Source organism: Neomonachus schauinslandi, chromosome 2 (assembly GCF_002201575.2).
Source record: "Neomonachus schauinslandi chromosome 2, ASM220157v2, whole genome shotgun sequence".
NCBI classification, from domain to species: domain Eukaryota; kingdom Metazoa; phylum Chordata; class Mammalia; order Carnivora; family Phocidae; genus Neomonachus; species Neomonachus schauinslandi.
This window is the reverse complement of record NC_058404.1, coordinates 194,006,458-194,008,026: the sequence shown is the minus strand read 5'-3', so window position 1 is coordinate 194,008,026 and position 1,569 is coordinate 194,006,458.

The window sequence follows — 1,569 nt, the reverse complement described above, 5'->3', positions numbered from 1 at the left end:
AGCCGAAGGCAGACACTTAACGACTGAGCCACCCAGGCGCCCCAACACCATTATTATTTTAATCAATAAACTAAACCGTGTGTAGAGGGAGACAGCCAGCCAGGTGATGGAAGTTAGTTGGGTTCAGAAATACGGGGACCTGAGTTTGCTCAAGGCTCTAAAATGCAGATACGACCTCACGGAAGACACTTTGGAGCTTCGTTTTCTTACCTGTAAAAAGCCAGGAATGAAGATCACCTCTCAGGTTTAAAAAAGAATTGAACAGAGTCCTGAACCCGCCTGGGTACAGTGGAGGACGAGCGCCACCTAGCGGGCACCCCTGAGGGATGTGTGGCGTTCCCATCTAGAGAAGAACCGTGAAAAGCAGCTTAGGCAGAAAGAACATGTTGGTTTCACAAAACGAAATGTTTTTACTCCTAGTTCTATATTTCCACAGTCTCACGTTGTCAGTGATGTAATAGCGGAGGTGATCCATTTAAAAAACTCACGCAGACGCAGTCCGGACCCCCACTGGAGACTCCCCGCACTCAAGGCCAAGGGAAGATGGGAGCCCCCTCGGACATGTAGGGACCAGTTTTAGAATCGAAGTGGTTGCAGTGGGGAGAGCCCAGAGACCTCCTGACCTAACAGCTCCTCGATTCCTGTATGCTGGCTCTGTAGTAAGCTGAGTGCTCCACCGGGCTCCTGATGGATGGTGATTTAGGGCACATGCTGTCTGTGTGTTTACTGGGGTCATAGGAAGATTTTTTTGTTTCTTCAGAAACTAATTTATTTATGAGACTAATAGGGGTATTTCACCGCAAACATCAGGAAGTTCAGGCATTACAAACAAACCCATTTGTCCCTCAGGTTTTATTTTCTCATTTGGGTTGTCTACTGGACAGTGGGCAGGTGATGGTGCTAATTGAGGGGAGGGCGGGTAAGTCTGAGAAGCAGGTTTGAGTAGATAAAGAGGAAGATGTTATGCCCTGTTCCTTGTGTCGAGTGTGAGATGCTTATAAAATACAAGCGCAGTCTTCTGATTTTATCCTATTCCTGTCTCTAAGTAACTATCCTGAGGGCCCTCAAAGCGTTATGCCAGTTTCTCCTTGCAAAAATTTCCAACTTACTTCCCTTTCTCTAGTTTCTTCCCTTCATTCATTTCCTATTCACCGAATATTCCCTGAGCGCTTACAGTGTCTCAGGTGTGGTTCTAGGCTCTGGAGTTGAAGGCGCCGTAAGGCACTGCTCCCCATAGGCTAACATTCTAGTGGAGGAATGCCATCCAGAAACAAATGTCCAATTAAAGCAGTGAAACAAACATCAGATGGTGTTAGTGCTGTGAAGAGAAAGAAGCAGAGTGATGTGGCAGAGGGTGATCTGGGGCTGCTTTAGATGGAGTGGGATTCGAAGCAGAAAGAGATACGGAGGATAAGATTTTCCAAGGGAAAAAGTAGTGCACAGGGCATATGGTGGGGAGAGTCTGTGTGCTTGGGGCTGGGGAACAGGACACTCCTGTGGCCAGAGTGAAGTGGGAGGGGCAGCGTGGTCAGGGACGAGGCAGCACGCATGGGGCTTTATAAACCACAG